The sequence below is a fragment of the Cynocephalus volans genome, chromosome 2 (assembly GCF_027409185.1).
Source record: "Cynocephalus volans isolate mCynVol1 chromosome 2, mCynVol1.pri, whole genome shotgun sequence".
NCBI lineage: Eukaryota > Metazoa > Chordata > Mammalia > Dermoptera > Cynocephalidae > Cynocephalus > Cynocephalus volans.
Genome location: NC_084461.1, coordinates 92337539 through 92357971, shown reverse-complemented (window position 1 = coordinate 92357971; position 20433 = coordinate 92337539).

Here is a 20433-nt window from a genome sequence, read left to right as displayed (position 1 = left end):
ATACAGTGGGAAATGTATATTATTATTGAGCCTCTTCAATAAATTGTGTTGGGAAAACTGGATATCCACATGCAGAAAATTGAAACAAGACCCTTATCTCTCACCATACACAAAATCAACTCTAAATAGAAAAAAAGACCTCAATTTAAGATGCAGAAGTATAAAGCTACAAGAAGAAAACATAGGGGAAAAACTGCTTGAAACAGGAGGGGGCAGTGCATTTTTCAGTGAGAATACAAAGTCAGGCAACTAAAACAAAAATACACAAATGGGACTACATCAAACTAAAAAGCTTCCTCACAACAAGGGAAACTATCAACAAGATGAAATGACAACCTACAGAATGGGAGAAAGTGTTTGCAAACTACACATCAGACAAGAGATTACTATACAAAATATATAAGGAACTCAAACAACTCAACAGCCAAAAAAAAACCCGCAAATAAACCAATTTAAAAAATGAGCAAAAGACCTGAAAGACATTTCTCAAAAGAAGACATACAAATGGCCAATAGGCACATGAAAAAAAGCTCAACATCACTAATCATCAGGGAAATGCAAATTGAAACTATAATAAGATTTCATCTCACCCCAGTTAGAATGGCTATTATCAGCAAGACAAAAAAATGACAAATGCTAGCGAGGATGAGGAGAAAAGGGAACCCCCCTACATTGTTGGTGAGAATGTAAATTGGTACAGCCATTGTGGAAAGCAGTATGGGAGGTTCCTCAGAGAACTAAAAATAGATCTACCTTATGAGCCAGCTATCCTGCTACTGGGTATACATCCAAAGGAAATGAAATCAATGTTGCAAAAGACACCTGCACTCCCATGTTCTTCGCAATGCTATTCACGATAGCCAAGAGATGGAATCAACTTAAATGCCCATCAACAGATGAATGCATTAAAAAAAAACAAAAACAAAACAAAACACTGTGGTATATATACATAATGAAATACTATTTAGCTAAAAAAAGAAATGATATCCTATCATTTGCAGCAACATGGATGGCACCAGAAACCATCATGTTAATTGAAGTAAGTAAGGCACAGAAAGACAAATACCACATGATCTCATGAGGAATCTAAAACAAAAAATTAAAAAGTGGATCTCATAAAAGTAGGGGGTACTGTAATGATTACCAGAGGCTGGGACAGTAGGAGAGTGGGGCAGGAGGGGAGAAGTGTTGGACCATGGTGCATAACTATGCTGTCTACCCTAAGTGAATCATTGTGCACTATATGCATCCATTGAAACAACCCACTTTACTCCACAAATATGTGCAAGTAAATGTTAAATTTAAAAAAAATAATGAATCCTATTTGATTATGAGATACAATTTTTTTATGCATTGCTGAATTCAGTTTGATAAAATATTTTTTGAGAGTTTTTGCAATTAAGTTCATAATATCTATTTGCAGTGTTGGTTTTTTTCCTGTTTTTGCTACTATCTTTGGTTTGAGTAACCTGATGATACTGGCCTCAAAATATGTGTTGTAAAGTCACTCATTCTATTTTCTGAAAGAAATTATGTAGAATTTGTGTTCATTCTTCAAATGTGTGGTAGAATTCTCCAATGAAATAATCTGTGCCTGTATGTATTTTTGGAGAGCTTTTTCAGTTCTATAATTTTCTAAAATTTCAGTTCTATAATTTTTCTGTTGTATGATTTCTATTTGTTTCTTTTTTATATAACTTCTATCTTTACTGAAATTTTCTAGTGTTTCATTAGTTCCAAAAAAATTTGCAATCGATTTTTGAATTTTATGTAATGACTTCTTCAAAATTCATGTTAGGTAATTTCAACATAGAATTCATCTTTCTGTTGTCATCTATTGATTGTCTTTTCTTGTTCATGTTGTGATTTTTTAGCTTCTTAGTTTGAAGGTTACTTTTTTATTGTATCTTGAACATTTTTTCTACTGTCAGGAAGTTCTGGATCCTACTTATATCTTTATTTTTACCCTGTTTAGGTTTAGCACATGAATCTTGGCACACCTGTGGGCAGTAGTTCCAACGGTTCATAGACCCTTTGCACTGTTATTTTATTCTGCTTGGTTTATTTTGTAGTCACTGGAGCTTTATTACTTCAGAAAGATCAAAGGTCAAAATATTCAGTCACATAAAATGCTCTTTTAAGATATTCAGTGTGTGACTCATAGATCCCCTCATAAATCTTAGCAGAAACCAAATATGAAATGGGATCATCTAGGGAAGATATTTAGAGGATCCTCTTGTCTAATGAATTAAACCCATGTGACATACATGGAAACCCCAAAAGTTTTTTAAGATATTGTACCTCCACAAACACTGCCAGCTTGGATTGAAAGAGACAAAGGAAGATCAAAATGTAAGAGGGCTGACTGACCTCCAAAATTTTACAGGTAGAAACAAGCCCTAAAACTACTCAACTGCAACCATATGCTATGCTGTATAAAAAAGAAAGGATGACACTAAAGGTGGAGCTTCAAGTTCAGAGTGCAGTCAGGAACCCAAATATGGTATTAGTGGTACCTTTTCCTTGTGTATTTGTTAGAATGCACTAGAGGAGCCATTTAGTTCTGGAGATTTCTTTGTGGTATGTTTTTAAAACTATGCATTCAATTTCTTTAACTATTGAATTATTTTGATATTCTAGTTTTTCTTATTTTAGTTTTGCTTTTCAAGTTTTTTAATAGATGTGCTCGTCTTTTTACTCATTTATTGAGAAAAATTGTTCATAATATCCCTTCTTTATCTTTTAAATATCTGTAGAATATTTTTGTCCCTTTCCTACTTCAGATGTTGAGAATTATGTTTTCTTTTTTTTTCTGATTGATTTTGCTTTGAGTTATCAACTTCTAAAAGATCTTTCAAAGAAAGAACTTTTATTTGTGTTGATTTACTTATCTGTTTGCTTTGTCTTTCATTAATTCATTCTCTCATATTTATTATTTGCATTTTTTACTTAGAATGGGTTTAATTTGATTTCTTTGAGGTTTTGGATTTAAAGATTTATTTAAACATATAACTCCTCTGATTTTTAACAGTTTGAAGATGATTTTGATACTAGCTTCTAAGACTAAATACTTCAAGTCTGTTAGACCTCAGCATTGTAAGTGTGCTAGACCTAGAAATAGTGATATCACCTGACTACTAGACCTCCCGCATGCTTTATTTCAAGACCAGACTCATAAGCCACAACGAGCTACTTTCTCCATGGGTCCCAGATTAAGAGTACCTACGATACAAATCTATAGTAAGAAAGACAGATCTGATGTAGGGAATGAACATGAGTTTGGTGAAAGAAGTAAATATCGTAATTGAAGTTATATTCCTTTTAATTAACTTTGAACCTACTCTTGCTGTCATGTTGGGAACTGGGTAGACAGCAATGAGGCAATGAAGGGTTAACTTGCCTTGGCAGGACTTAGTAATTATAGATATTGATTACTTTAAAGCATCAGTCAGCTGACAGGATAAAAAAGCCCACTTGTCTCACTGTTCGGTCCTTTTATTTCTCACAAGATGGATGAGTTAATAAACAGGGAGCAAGCACTCCCATAAATTCAACATCTGTAATATTTGTCACCTTTGGAATTACTTGGATGAGAAGAACATCCTTTATGTGAATTCACGAGAGAGAACTAGCAGACTTTCCTTAGAATCTGTATTCCACACTGTGATTAATACCATGTTGATGTTTAAAAAGGCAGTGACATTAGGCAAAAATGAAATGAGAAAGAACCATGCTTCCAGTATAGTGCATCCCAAACAAGATAAGCATCTTTATTGTTTTGCTGAGTAACATGGTTTTGTCAATTCTGTTTCCAGCAGCGCAGTTTAAGAGTAACGAGTTAAACTGCGTATTATGTACACAGACAATTTCTTGCGGTAGGAATCCTAACTTATTGTCCCCAAGTTAGAAAATAAAATTATGAGTATATTTAATGGTAACACAGAGGCTATCTAGTTAAAGTTTCTCACTTTAAAAAGGGGGAAACTGAGACTTAGAGAGGAGATATGATTTTTTTCCAGTACAATACGAACATTCAATGGCAGAGCTTCCTAACTACTTCCTAAGGTTTATTTGGTAGATAATGAAGGGAATATTCTGATATTGGATAGCTAATTTATTTTTACATTTGATAAAAATATAATAATTGTAAATGTCTATCTTTGATTTATCTGTGGAGGAAGTACTTTTTTGTAAGTAAAATTTGATACTTGTTCATATTTGGAATTAGAAATTGTAATATTTAGAAGTAGAAAGTAATGAGGGGTTGATTTTCTAAAATGTGAGCTAAATCAATGGAAATCTTAATGCAAATAAAATTAAATATTATTCAATTGCACAAGTTGCTTCTTTTTAACAACAAGAGAAGTAGCATCTCTGGCCTGCAATTGTGCCGATTGGAAGGTGGATTGATCTAACAGATGAAATAAATATTTGTTCTGAAATATCTGACATATTGTTGGATGCTTCTTGTTCACTCTGATGCATTTCTGGATTCTCATTTTCAAACCAGATGGGTATAAAACAAGATTTCTGGCCACGCTAAATATGGAGTTTTATTGTCCCATTTGATTAGTCATTGGCAGCATCTATTCAAAAATCAATAACCATGGCAATACATGGAAATCATTATTAACAGAATGAAATATTTAAGATGGTGGACACATGAAATGGCAGGAATTTAGTATAGTCCATATTTCATTCTTTTGTAATTTGAGGTTTTATTATTTCGTTTTAATGAGAAACCCAGAGGACAACATGTTTATTTTAGTATCTATATTATTCTAACTCAACTGGTCAATATTGGTCACGAAAATAATCTAATATTAGTTATTAGAGTGCCTCATCTAATGTTAGTGAAAACTTCAAAACTTTATTTCATGGTAAATTTTTCCCTCCCCAACAACTCTTTCTGGCTTACATGCCAGACGTGCGTGCAGTAAGCGTGGGATCAGCATCTTCCCCTTTGCATGCTCCGCACTCCCCTTTTCCAGCTGATGCTTCTGACCTCCCAGACTCTCCTAGAGGAGATGGAGAGAGAGAAGAGGAAACAGAAAGGGGCAGGGAAATGCTTTCCAAACAGTCAAAGAAGCATGGGTTAGGTGAACGTTTTAAGCTTGCTTCTTATTTCGTATGACCACATTTGTTAACAAGCAGGAAGACCAAAGACAAGAAATCCAATTTTAATAGGTTAAATAAATGGGTAAATGTAGCTCGAACTGAGACAGGAGACATTCAGAAAATCAAAATGACAGATATGTGCCATTGTTGATGAGTAGGGGGAAGTATGCCTCTTAGGAAACTGGCATGAAGAAAAAACAAAAAACAAGGGTGACAGTGATATCTGGAAGCACAATTGTGACATAATTAGAAAAAGCCTGAATAATGAGCCATTTTCTAAGGAATATTACTTTTCTGGTGATCCCACCTATGAGAATAATAACTGCAACACGTGCTTGAAATCTCCAGGGGCAACATATAAATCTGTGAAAGTATTTTGGGAGAAGAGGAGTTTTACTAAAAAAGAAAGAAAAAAATAATGATTAATGGGAATAAATGAACTCACATTAAGGAATGAGAACTAGAAAGAGAAGTTCTATTACGAATGGTCAGGTGAGAAAATAGTTTCTTTATTTTTATGACCTTGTATCTTTTTCTCTGAGTGACCTCTGATTCTTTGAACTCCATTTTCCTCCCCAATACCATGAAATTGAAGAAAATGACGATGGAAGACAATGGTAGGGATGTTACTTGTCCCTATTCTCTTTAATGAGATAGGAGACTTCTACATTGTGTCTAAATTAACATTTATTTCCCTATTAGGAAAATATATGAAAATAGTGATATTAACACCCACTTTATTGTCTTCACTAGCATAAGTAATTGCATTTTGACTGGTTCATGCTCACACTTCTATAGACCATAAGAAAATAATTTAATTTATTTTATATTGTCTGAGAACTAAATATGACCAATGGTTGAAAAGTACAGATAGACAGATTTGGGTTCAGTATATAGAAAAGCTTTCTAACTGTACAACTAGAGATGATTCAGGATGAAAAGTGTTGTCTGGCAACAAATTCGTTTCTCTTTCATACATATGTTCTGTTGGAAACTTGACAAGCACTTAGGGTATTTTATAAGGGGATGTCTTTAAACCTCCAACTTTCTGTAAAATCTTCCCAGCTTTTCACATATTGGCATGCTATTTCTGCTTTTATTAAATAAACATTTTTTAAAAATGAAATTTAATTTTATTCACTTTTTAAAAAATACTTGGTTTCAACTTGAGATCATCTCCATGAAATTAAGGCATTGATACTAGCAATAGCTTATTTTTCCATTGCATATTAAAATAAACTGATAACTATTACAATTTTAAATATCCATCTGTGTACTTCCTAAATTATCTCATGCACTCGCCCTGAGAAACAGCATTCCAGTTTGGAAGACATGACCATTTAACTTCCTTCCAGACATAGGATTTCATAGTTTCCTAGATTTTGCATTACATATGCATTTTTATTTGTATATTTTATGTATTCATACTTTCATATTTATGAGCATAATTATGTATGGCATATGTGATATTGGTGATTAATTTTTAGGTCTGAGTATGGTTGCCACTGTAACAGTGCTTGGTAATAAAAATATATCTATTTCCTCTCATATAAACTGGTATAAAACTGCTTGGCAGCACTTCACTGCTTTATAAATTAAGCCCAATGGGCATTTCTGCTTTAAGCAATGTCTTCATACAGTAAGATATATCACAGTGCAAGTTTGTTAACCTTTCAGAAAATAAATTTACCCACCAAAGTTTTACATGCTTATCCATGGTTTATGGTACCTTTGAAAATCTGGCTGCCTCCCCCTCTTTCAGCCCTATCAACTTGCTTTCTCACTTACACTTTATGTCGCAGATATGCTGTTTTTCTCTGAGTTTTCTAAATGTCCACATTCTCTCTTAATTCCCATTTGTCGTTCTGTTTGCCTAGCAACATCTTTCTCCTTTTTTTTGTACAATTCCCCCTCATTCCTGTAAGGGTACTTCTCAGGCTATCTTTTCTAAGCCTTGAAGCTATGTCAGGTGTCTTCGCAATGTGTTGGCAAATCTTTCTCTACTTCCCCTTTTGTGACACAAAACACACTCGTAATTACTGAATCAGTGTCTATGTCACTGGATGTTTCTATTGACTTTATTTTGGTAGACGATTCTATGAACTTAACCACATGAATAAGTTTGCATATCATCCTAACATATTATATGATTCTTCTAGCCCAAAAAACTTCTTCCTGCTGTTACTTTATAATCGCAATGCCTTCAAGCCCCTAACTACTAGCAACTACTGATCTCTTCTTCATCAATAGAGTTTTGTCTATTGGAGAATGCCATCTAAATGGAATTATGCATTATATAAACGTTTAAGCCTGGCCTCTTTCATTCTAGATTTAATTCCAAATCTCAAATTTCATTTGAGATTTGTCTATGCTATTGCATGTATCAATAGCTATTCCATTTTTATTGCTCAGAAGTATTTCATGGTATGTTTGCACCACAATTTGTTTATTCAGTTACCTATTGAAGGACAATATGGCTATTTCCAACTTCTGGTGATTATTAATAGAGCTGCTATAAACATTTATGTGCTTTTGTGTGGACATAAGTTATTTTTTTTACTCTCCCTCTAGTTTAAATATCTAGAAGTATGATTACTGGGTCATATAGTAAGTGTATGTCTGATGTTGTAAGAAACTGGCAAATGGTTTTATAGAGTTGCCATACTGTGTTACATTTCCAGCAGCAAAGCATGAGAATTCCAGTTATTTTGCGAACTCTTAACCACTTGGTATTGTCAGTATTTTTAATTTTAGCCATTCTGAGATACATAGTGGTATGTTACTGCAGCTTTGTTTTTGCACTTCACTGATGGTTTATAATGTCAAACATCTTTTTATGTGCTTATTTGACATCCATATATTCTACTTGGTAAAATACCTGTTAAAGTATTTTTCCCTTCTTAAACTGGGTTATTGTGTTCTTACTGTAGAGTTTTGGAGGTTCTTTAATAATTTCAATACAAATCCTCTGCTGGATATGCGGTTTACAAATATTTTTCCTACCGTATAACTTTGTCTTTTCATTCTCCTAGCCATGTCTTTTAATGAGCAAAACTTTTGAGCATTCATAACAAAGTTTTTGCTTTATAATAGTTTAAATTTATGAAAAAAATGTACAGATAGTACAAAAGGTCCCCATATAACCAACACAGTTTCCTCTATTATTTACATCTTCTTTTAATATGGTACATTTGTCAAAATTAAGGAACCGATTTGATAAGTTAAAATCCATATTTTATTCGGATTTCATTGGCTATTATCTGATATCCCTTTTCTCTCTGAGGATCCCATCAAAGATATCACATTACATTTACCCATATGTTTGATTAGGCTCCTCTTGGTTGTGATATTTTCTCAGACTTTCATTATTTTTGATGACATGGACAGTTTTGAGGAGTACTGGTCAGGGATTTTGTAGAATGTCCAATTAGGGATTAGGAATTTTTCTAATGTTTTTTCCATGATGTAATGGGATTTTTGGTTTTGGGGAGGAAGCCACGAGAGGTATAGTGCCTTTCTCATCACTTCACATAGGCACATGCTATGAACATGATTTATCACTGTTCATGCTAACCTGGGTAACCTGGCTAAGGTAGTGTTTGTCTTGTTTGTCTCATGGAAAGTTACTCTTTTTCCCACTTTTCATACTTTATCTTTTGGGAAAACGTCACTATGTGCAGCCATACTTAAGGAATGGGCAATTTTTCTTCACCTCCCTGAATGTAAAATATTTACATAAATTATTGGAAGTCCTTTTGCCCTGAATATTTTTTCTTTCTTTCTTTCTTTCTTTTTCTTTCTTCCTTTCTTTCTTCTTTCTTTCTTTCTTTCTTCTTTCTTTCTTTCTTTCTTTCTTTCTTTCTTTCTTTCTTTCTTTCTTTCTTTCTTTCTTTCTTTCTTTCTTTCTTTCTTTCTTTCTTTCTTTCTTTCTTTCTTTCTTTCTTTCTTTCTTTCTTTCTTTCCCTTCCTTCCTTCCTTCCTTCCTTTTTCTTTCTTCCTTCCTCCCTCCTTCCCTCCCTCCCCCCCTTTCTTTATTTTTTCTTTTTTTTTTCTTTCCTTCTTTCTTTCCTTCCCTCCTTGCTTCTTCAACTATGTACTTATGTCAGTAGGGAGTCTTTGGTACCTTGGGCTATAAACCAACACTTCTTTATTAATTTTGTTGCTAAAATTGTTCCTGCTTTATCCAATGGGTGCTTTTTCAGTTGGCGCCTGTGTCCTTTTGACATATCTCCATCACTGTGGCATCTTTGAGCACTTACTTTTTGGCAGTATAAGATCATCTTGTATATATTCTGTCCCTGTCCTAGAATCAGCTATTTCTCCAAGAATTTCTGGTTCCTTTTGCTGGAAAATGGTATTAGAAACCAAGGTCTTGGGTGCCAGCTATGTTTATTGCTACTGGGATGTCATTGATTTCAGGCCCTCTCAGCTGACAGAACAATGAAACACATGTGCATGCTAGCCTGTGTATGTACACAGAACTGTAAATATTTTTTATGTGTTTCCATCTGTATTATATTAAATTAAATGAATTCATTCTGATGTTTATGGTTAATCTATTACCATATAGATCACTCTAACCTTCTTGTTTATATCCCACTCCAACAAAAAGAAACCTGGCTCAGCCATTTAACATATATTTACTCAACTGTTCAATTCCAGTGTAAGTATGCAGTGGTTTTGAAAGCGTAAACTGCAGCCACATGGGACACAACTTGCATCATCTAGAGGATATTCTTTATGTGTAATTCCTTTTGCCTTTAGTTTTACAGACTCCACTTATTTCCAAAGTTACTTAATTCATCATCTATTTCTTCCACCCCCCTTTAGTGAGTTTGTCTTATATGGGAATACTTCAAAAGTTCATGGAAAGTTTTGTATTACCTTTCAATTCTTTTTTTTTTTTTTTTTTTTGTGACCGGTAAGGGGATCGTAACACTTGGCTTGGTGTCGTCCGCACTGCGCTGAGCCAGTGAGCGCACCAGCCATCCCTATATAGGATCTGAACCCGCAGCCTCTCCCGAGTGAGCCACAGGGTTGGCCCTTACCTTTCAATTCTAATTTTCCATGATTTTTCTGAAGTACTCTTGTACATTTGTAATACAGTTAAATCCTTTTGTCACTTCTGAATTCCTTTCTTTCCTGATTCTCCCATCAACCTAAATAAAATTTTGCTTTTAATTTTCATAGAGTAAGATTTACTTTTTGTCTTACAAAATTTTATGGGTGTTGACAGATGTAGTTTTACGCATCTTTCATTAATGTGTGTCATACAAATTGCCGTAACAAAGTCCCCTGTACTTTACCCCCAAACTGCTGAAAACCACTGATCTCCTTACATTCTCTCTAGTTTTGCCTTGCTAGAATGTCATATCGATGGGCTCACATAGTGTGTAGCATTTCAGATTGGCCTCTTTTATTTAGCAATACACATTAAAATTCATTCATTTCTCTGTGTCGTTTGATAGCTCGTTCTTTTAATTGCTAAATAGTATTCATTGTATGGATTTACCACACCTTCTTTTCTACCATGTAGCTATTGAAGAACATCTTGGTTTCTTCAAGTTTTTGGCAATTATGAATAAAGCTGCTATAAACATTTACATGCTGTTTTTTGTATTGACATAAGATTATGTATCAATCGAATAAATGTCTAGGAGTACAATTTCTGGATTGTATGGAAGGCTATGATTACATTTTCTTAGCTCTGTAAGAAACTGCCAAACTTTCTTTAAACCTGCAGCAATTTTGCATTTCCATTGGCAATGAATGAGAGGTTGTATTTCTCCACATCCTCACCAACATGTGGTATTGTCAGATTTTTAAAAATTATTATTGTTTTAAGCATTCTAAAAGATGCATAATCATATCTTATTGCTGCATTTCTTTAATGATAAATGATATTAAACATTTTAATACTTATTTGTTATTTTTATATCTTGTTTGGTGTGGTGTCTATGTTTTTATATTTTGATAGAAGTCAATGTATCAATTTTTGTAAGAAAAATACTTTTGGCCTAATTTCTAAGAATTCTCTGTATAAACCAGGTCATAAAGATTTTCTTCGATGTTTTCTTCCAAATGTTATATAGTTTTATGTTTTATATCTGATCTATAAAATAGGAATCAGCATACCTTTTTCATAAAGAGGAAGATGGTAAATATTTCAGATTTTGTAAGCAACATAGTGTCTTTAATATTTCAGTTTTCCTTCTTTTATAACCTTTTACAAATATTAAAAAATATATTAAAAATTCTTAGTCTGATGGCTATACAACAACATGCTTCAGGCTGAATCTCACACATGGGCCATAATTTGCCAATGTCTACTCTAATCCATTGTCAGCCATTTTTGTAAGATTATCCTTTCTCCCTCAAACAGTTTTTGTACTTTTGTTAAAAATCTAATAGCCATATTTGTGTGGATTGGTTTTAGGCCTTTTCTGGAATCCTTATTCTTTGCCATTGATCTGTGTGTCTATGTCTTTGCCAGTTCTACACTCTTAATTATAGTAGCTTTATAACTCAGTGTTGAACAGTGAAATTCCTTAAACCTTATGTTTTGTCTTTGAGATTGTTTACCTATTATAATTCTTTTGCTTATATATAAATAGTGGGCTCAGCTTATCTACGTCTACAATAAATTCTTCTAAGATTTTGATAGTAATTATATTAAATCTATAGATAAGTTTTTAAAGTATTAACATCTTTGCTATATTGAGTACTTTTAGTCACAAAAGCAGTACATCTCTTTACTTACTCAGGTCTTCTATGATTTACTTCATCAGTGTTTAGTAGTTTTTAAAGATAAAGATTGGTGTACAAGCTTTTTCATATCTATATTCACATTTTGGGTCTATAATAAATAATGATGACTTTTAATTCAGTTTTGAAGTGTGCATTGCTGGCTGATCAAGTGGTTTTTATTCCAGGTATGCAAGGATGGTTTAAATATGAAAATCAATAAAAGTGATTTACCGTATCAACAAAATGAAGGACAAAACCATATGATCATCTCAATAGATGCAGTAAAAGTATTTGATAAAATTCAACATCAATTTATGATAAAAATGCTCACTGAATTGGGTGTAGAAGAAAAGCATCTCAACACAGAAACTACTTACTGTATATGGCAAACCCACAGCTGATGTTATCCTGAATTGGGAAAAGTTGAAACTTTTCCTCTAAGAATGGGAACAAGGCAAAGATGCTCACTCTTGCCAATCTTATTTAACAGAGTACTGGATGTTTTAGAATGAACAATTAGGCAACAGAAAGAAAGAAATGACACTCAAATTGAAAAAGAGGAAGTCAAATTGTCCCTGTTTTCAGATGACATAATCTTATATACAGAAAAACCTAAAGACTCCACCACAAAACTCTTAAAACTGATAAACAATTTTAGTAAAGTTGCAGGATACAAAAATCAACATACAACAATCATTAGTGTTTCTATACACCAACAACAAACTGGTGAAAAAAGAAATCAAGAAAGCAACCCTATTTATAGTAGATAACAAAAAATGAAATACTTTGAAGTAAATTTAACCAAGGAAGTGAAAGATTTCTACAATGAAAACTATAAAACTCTGATGAAAGAAAGTAAAGAGGGCACAAACAGAAAGACATTGCATGTTAATGGACTTGAAGAATTAAAATTGTGAAAGTAATCATACTACCCAAAGCAAAATATCCTACAAATCTACAGTAATCAAAACAGCATGGTACTACCATAAAAACAGACTCATGGACCAATGGAACGGAATGGAGAACCCAGAAATAAATTCAAGAATATACACTTAACTGATCTTTGACAAAGGTACCAAGAACATACCCTGGGAAAAATCCTCTTCAATACATGGTATTGGGAAAACTGGATATCCATATGCAGAAGAAAGAAACTAGACCCCTATCTCTCATCATATATCAAAATCAACTCCAAATAAATCAAATACTTAAATGTAAGATGTAAAGCTATAAAACTACCAGAAGAAAATATAGAAACACTTGAAGACATTGGTCTGGGCAAAAATCTTATGGAAAGACATCTAAAGCACAAGTAACAAAAGCAAAAAATAGACAAATGGGATTACATCAAACTAAAAGATTCTGCTCATCAAAAAGAACAGTCAGCAGAGCAAAGAGACAACCAGCACAATGGGAGAAAATATTTGAAGCCTATTCTTCCAACAAGGGATTAATATCCAGAATAAACAAGGGATGTAAACAACTCAATATCAAAACAAACAAACAAAAAAACAAACAAAACAAAATAATTCAATTTAAAAATGGGTAAATGACCTGAAAAGACATTTATCAAAAGAAGACACACAAATTGCCAACAGGTATAGGAAAAAATGCTCAACATCACTAATCATCAGAGAAATGCAAATCAAAACTACAATAAGATATCATCTCAACCTCATTAGAATGGGTATTATCAAAAAGACAAAAAATAGCAAATGCTGGTGAAGATGTGGAGATAGAGGAATTATACACTGTTGGTGAGAATTTAAATTAGTACACCCCTTATGGAAATCTTATGGAGTTTCCCCAAAAATCTAAAAATAGAACTACCATATGATCTGGCAATCCCAGATTGGCTGGGTATTTATCCAAAGGAGAGGAAATTATCATAATAAAGACATATCTGCACCCCAAAATTTACTGAAGCACTATTTACAGTAATGAAGATATGGAATCAACCTAGGTGACTGTTATTGACAGATGAATTAATAAAGAAAATGTGGCATATAGACATAGTGGTATACTACTCAGCCATGAAAAAAGAATGAAATCCTGTCATTTGCAGAAACATAGATGAGCATGGAAGGCATTATATTAAGTGAAATAAGTCAGACGCAAAAATATAAATACTGCATGTTCTCACTCATATATGGAAGCTAAAAAACAAAATAAATTGAAGTTTTAGAAGTAGAGAGTAAAATTTCAGTTACTAGAGGCTGGGAAAAGGAGGTGGAGGAGGAAGGGGGATAGGTATAGGTTGGTTAATGGACTGGAAATTTCTGCTAGATAGGAAAAGTAAGTTCTAGTGGTGTACATTAGTGATAGGCATCTATATAACAGTAATTTATTGTATGTTCTCAAATGAGAGTTCAACTGTTCTCATCACAAGGAAACAATACATTTTTGCAATGATAAATTTGCTAATTATCCTGATTTGATCATCAAATATTGTATACTTGTATTGAATATAACTCTGTACCCCACAAATATGTACAATTAATATGTGTCAATTAAAAAAAAATTCCTGAAAAATATGATTATTTCAGTGTTAAACATTGCTAAGGCCATTTCTTAGTTCTTAGAGTTTTATTTTTGCATGTTTTTTAGATTATTTAGGATTTTTCTGCATAAAAAATCGGTGCTTTCTGTGAATATGACCAGTGTTAGTTCTTCCTTTCTAAACAGTGAGTCATTTATTCCCCTTCTTGCCTAAGTGCACTGGTTAGGGCTTCCAGATTTAAAAAGAAGTGATGAGAGTGGACCCTGGACTTGTTCTTAGAAGGAAAGATGTAGTCTTTGGGCATTAATAATTTTAGTTGTAATTTTTTTCTAGATGCCCTTTGTCAGTTTGAGAACTTTCCTTCTATTTTTGTTTTTTATGATGAATGGATATTGAATTTTGTCAAATGATTTTTTATGTCAATTGATATCATTTTAAAAAATTCTTTAGCTGTTAACATGGTGTATTACATTGACTCTTCACTTTTTAACTACATTTTTAAATTGAACTTAAATTCCTGATGTAAATGTCATGTGATGAGACTGTAATATATTATTCTTTTTATACACTTTGATGCAATTTGCTAATATTTTGTTGAAAGTTTTTTGAATCTTTTTTTAAGAGAAATATTGATCTGTAGTTCTTTTTCTTTTGCTAATATATATTTTTGGTTATATTTAGGGTGATTATGGCCTCATAAAATGAGTTGGAAAGTGGTACCTTTTTTATTTCATTGGAAGAAATATATAACAATTGTGTTATTTCTTTGTTAGCTATATGGTAGAACTTGCCAGTGGATATTTCATTCTATAAAAATTTTTAATTACAAATTAATTTTTTTTATTTAAATATCAGCATGTATTTATACATATTTGTGTGGCACAGTGTATTCTTTTAATACATGCATATACTGTACAATAACTCACTTACAGTCGATAGCACAGCTTGTACCCATTAGTCCACCATTTTTCTTCCATGCCTCCCCTTCACCTCTGGTAACCATCATTCTACTCTCTAATTCTATGAGAACCATTTTTTTTTTTTTTTTTTTTAGATTTCCCATATAAATGTGGTGTTTGTCTTTTTTTTTTTCTTATTTTATTTTATTTTAATTTTTGCTTATACTTTCTTTTTTTTTTTAATTTTATTTTGTCGATATACATTGTGGCTGATTATTGTTTTTGTGCCTGACTTACTACACTTAACATGATGTTTTCCAGTTCCATCTTTTTTTTTTTTTTTTTTTTTTTGACCGGTAAGGGGATTGCAACCCTTGGCAAGGTGTGATCTTCACCACGCTCAGCCAGTGAGCGCACCGGCCATCGCTATATAGGATCTGAACCCATGGCCTCAGCGCTACCAGTGCCACACTCTCCCAAGTGAGCCACGGGACAGGCCCCAGTTCCATCCATTTTGCTGAAAACGATAGGATATCTTTTTTTAAAAGCTGAGTAGTATTCCATTGTGTAAATATACAACAATTTTTTTATCCATTCTTTTTTTGATGGACATTTAGGTTGATTCCATCTCTTGGCTGTTGTGACTAGTGCTGTGATGAACATGGGGGTACAGGCTGTCAATAAAATGAAGAGGCAACTTGCAGAAAGGGAAAACGTGTTTGCCAACCAAACATCAGACAAAGAGCTAATATCCAAAATATATAAGGAACTCAAATGACTCAACAACAACAACAACAAAAAAACCCACAAATAACCCAATTAAAAAATGAGCAAAGTACTTGAACAGACTTTCCTCAAAAGAAGACACACAAATGGCCAACAGGCACATGAAAAAATGCTCAGCATTTCTAATCATCAGGGAAATGCAGATTAAAACCTCAAAGAGATATCTCACTCCATTTGGAATGGCTATAATGAACAAGACAAAAAAATAACAAATTCTGGAGAGGATGCAGAAAAAAGTAAATATTTTACATTGCTAGTAGGAGTGTAAATTGGTACAGCCACTGTGGAAAACAGTATGGAGATTTTTCAGAGAACTAAAAATAGATCTACCCTATGACCCAGCTATCTCACCCCAGAAATGTAACCAAAGGAAATGAAATCAGTATGTCAACTTTAATTTTTTTAGTAGTAATAAATAAGATTATTCACATTATCCATTACAACTTGAGCGAATTTGGGTACTATGTGGATTATGAGAAATTGTTTTTTGAATGTAAGTTGTCAAATTTATGTCTGTAGTTGTTCATGGTATTTCCTACTGTATGTCTAATGTCTGTGGTCTCTGTAGGCTCTCTTTCATTCCTGATATTAGTAATTGTCTCTTCTATCTTTTTTTTTTGCAATACTTGCAAGAAATTTATCAGTTTTATTGATCATTAAAAAGAATCAAGTTTTGTTGTTATTACTGAACTTTAACTGCCATGAAGGAGAGATCATGTTTATCTTAGTGAATTTTACGTACTGAATTAATCATATATCCAGCATCAGGCACATTGTCTGATCCTAAGTAAGCATTAAATTAATGACTAATTGGCTTCATTGACTTTAGAAACAGAATTTTACATTACAAAATTTATGCTAAATGCCTGTCACACGTTGTCGAGTGGTTCCTAGACTTAAGGAGCTCATGGTTAGGCTCTATAAGGAAGAATCAAAAGTCACTGCTATAGTTTATGAAGGGAGCTGAGCAAGATAAAAAATCTACTAAAAAATATGTTTGACTGAAATATTGATATTATGTCATTTTTAGGGTTTTGGGGGAAAGAAAATGTGCACTCATCTATTTAAATACTCACATAATTATGCTTAATTTCCTTGTGTTTTGTGTACTTTTGGCTTGAAATTTAGTAAGTAGTCTTTATTTGAACAAATTAATGCTAATATCTACAGAAAGGATCGTAGAATTTAATGGGTGAATGACCTGTTATGAAGTTTTACATTTACTTAGACACTGACTTGGTAGAAAATGAAACAAACCTGGAGATATTAGTCTTTGTAATACAATTGCAATTATCATTTTAAAAAGCTTCAAATTTGTCTTAGGAATGCAAGAAATATTAAGATATAATACTATTAGAGAAGCTAACAGTGTATCACTGTTGATAAATATGCTAATTGTGTTCCAAGGACTTTAGAAATAAAGAGTACCCTTGGTACTGGAAATAAAAATGAGGAATTAATTTAAAAGACTACCATCACTAATCTAAATATGTACCATCACTAACTGCCTAGACTGTGTAAAATTCTCTATGGAATAGTGAATAATAGTTGTCATAATTAAACCTCAATGCATTACAGTGGGCATAAATTTTCAGGGGTAATTTAGAGAGTGAATATTTCTCCTTGTAAGTAGAGTCATCATGTATTTGACTGAGACCCTTTGCAATGGGACCATTGTCTCCTACATTGTTTTAGTATATTACACTTATAATATAAAACGAGTATATTAAGGTTTATAATATACTAGCTTTATATTTCTAGCTGATCAGCAGCTCTTATCTCTGAATGAAATAGGATGGATTAATCACTATACAAATCCAGTTTTGAACTCACCCAACTGGACATATTTTATGTTTTTTTCTTTTCTTTTCATTTCCCCGGAAGTGTTAAGATTGTATATGAAAAATACACAACACTATGTTGCTTAGTGGAAATAGAGAATACACTTTATAATTTAAAAGACAAGGTGAGTTCCAAAAATTAGTTTAATATATGATTAAATAAATTACATCAAAAATGTCTTTAGTATTCTTCAATCTCTTCTAATAGATATATAGAGCACATAATATATTTTCTAATATATTTGAACAAATTAATGCTAATATCTACAGAAAAGATCATAGAAGTTAAAGGGTGAATGACTTGTTACAAATTTTTTTATAATTATTTAAACACTGAATTGGTAAAAAATGAAACCATTACATTTTCAGATAAACTTTACATTTTCAGATAAAATTTTTTTTAACAACTTATTGGAAAATTTACCACTAATATAATCTAATTAACGAATTGTTGCAACTTGCTCTACACTTTCATTTAAAATAAACTTATTTGTTTATTATTATTTATTATTTTTTAATGTTTTGTTTTGCTTTTATTGGATATGAATATTCATGGGGTAGAAAGCAAATTGTCACCACTTGTGCCTAAGATGTGATGGCCAGATCCATGCTGGCAGCATGTCATGTCCATTACCACAAATTGTGATTATACTGTGTCCCCCACCGAATTATCCCCTTAATTATACCAGACCTCCTTCCCCATCCCCCTTTCCCCACTCCACTTTGTATCCCAAGGTATGTTCTCTCCCTCTGCAAGTCCAATGCACCACTGTGGTCTTTCTTTCCTTTCTTCTTTATTTCTTAGCTTCCACTTATGAGTGAGGACATGTGGTATTTATCCCTCTGTGCTTTGCTTATTTCACTCAACATAAGTTTCTCCAGGCTCATCCATGTTGTTGCAAATGGGAGAATTTCATTCTTTTTTATGGCAGAGTAGTATCTCATGATGTATATATACTACATTTTCCTTATCCAATCATCCATTGATGGACAGTTAAGTTGGTTCCATATCTTGGCTATTGTAAACAGAACTGTGATGAACATAGGAGTGCAGGTATCCCTTCGAAATGATGAAATATATAGGTAATAATTTGTGCACCACAAAATACTTATTATGAACAATAATTAAAACTGTTATTGGAAGTATGTCTTAATTTTAAATTAACAATGATTCTAATTTCAGTTACTCATATATTACTTAATATGGATAATAAATTTTATATGAAAAAATAGAAAACAATTCCAAAATTAAAACAATGGTTTACAAGTGAAAATCATGCTTTCCCAATATAATTGATTTGAAGGGAAGAATTACTCACTTGGAAAGATAAGAGAACTAGTATTATAGTATTATAGAACTAGTATTATAGTTCTTGACCTAATTGAACTCTTACCTTTCTGAGTAATTCTTCCCTTCAAATCAGTTATATTGGGAAAGCATGATTTTCACTTGTAAACCATTGTTTTAATTTTGGAATTGTTTTCTATTTTTTATATAAAATTTATTATCCACATGAAGTAATAGATGAGTAATTGAAATTAGAATCATTGTTAATTTAAAATTAAGACATACTTCCAGTAATGTTTTAATTATTGTTCATAATAAGTATTTTGTGGTGCACAAATTATTATCTATATATTTAATTACAAATTTGGTTTTTTCCACATATGAATATTCAGTCTGGCAGAGTGAAGTGGCTTTATGTGAGAACTGAGAGAATACGAATTGGGATCATTTCAAAACATTTACATATGTGTTTGACAATTTAAAAAATCAAACTACATAATACATTATGCAAATAGAGATTATATGTAATCAGTTATAGAAAGTTATAGCATTTTCACTGTTTACAAAAATATGAAGTTAAATGAGATGCATTAGATATGAGAACACTTGATATATGAAAAGTTTTTCTAAATAGTTGGCTAAAAACATCAAATTTATACATGAAATCATGTATGAAAATATGAAATTTAGCAAAATAAATCACACTAATACCTATAGAAGTTTTTTTGTTTAAAAGTGCTCAATGTATTACTGGAAAAATATACTACCTTTGACTGGACACACATGTACACAGACACACACACAAAATGTGTTTGTCTTTATATGAGCTAATAAAATTTAGAAACACAAAATAAGGTTACTTACTTATTATCTTAATCATAATGATTCCAAATCTCCTAAATAAGTGTCTCCTCTGTGGAGTTTCCCTCTGATAATAAGGTTCAGATCTCAAATGTGATTACATTATTGAAGATGTCACAATCACTACTCATTCACTGAGAGGAAATTGAAGTGTCTGGTCAGGCCGTCAATGACTCTTTTCTCCTGTGCCTTTGCTGCTGTAAGTATACCATGGTTTTTCTGCTATGATTCAGTTCCTCAAGCAGGTGACTGCTAAGTACAGGAAGCGTCTTTATAGACCATGTCCATTGCAGGAAATCACACTCACAGAAGTCTTATACACCAACAGAAGCCATTGTCCCTGATTCCTATTCTGGATGACAATTCTAAAGTAATGTTTTTAAACTATTGGGG